Raw genomic sequence first — 420 nt, 5'->3', positions numbered from 1 at the left:
GTAAATATGTTGTATGTTTCATATACACTCGAAAATCTTGGGAAGGAACCACCCATTGGTGGTACTTCAAACATTAATTTAAATTAGAAGGTCCCGTGTTCTATCCTAAGGTACTATCCTTCATTTGCAGATAACGTACTGCCCGGGGAAGTGAGGCTGACGGGTACCGTGGGTCGAGTCTCTTGCGCAACACTAAATTCGCAAGCCACGTCCAGGTGATATGATGGAGATGATTACAGCGAGGCGAGAATATGATTACAGAATAATTTTGCAGCGAGCGGTTTGAATCTGGTATACTATTAATAGCAAGCTTGAGTTACGCAACACCATCATCAATGTTGCAATTTTTTTTTTATTATTTATTTAATGTAATTTACAACTATACAAAATAATACAATAGGTAAATATGTAGTATGTTTC

This window comes from Halyomorpha halys, unplaced genomic scaffold (assembly GCF_000696795.3).
Source record: "Halyomorpha halys isolate HHAL.00 unplaced genomic scaffold, Hhal_1.1 Scaffold1304.1, whole genome shotgun sequence".
Lineage (NCBI taxonomy): Eukaryota > Metazoa > Arthropoda > Insecta > Hemiptera > Pentatomidae > Halyomorpha > Halyomorpha halys.
The sequence above is the reverse complement of the archived record's forward strand: the minus strand, read 5'-3'. Positions refer to the sequence as shown.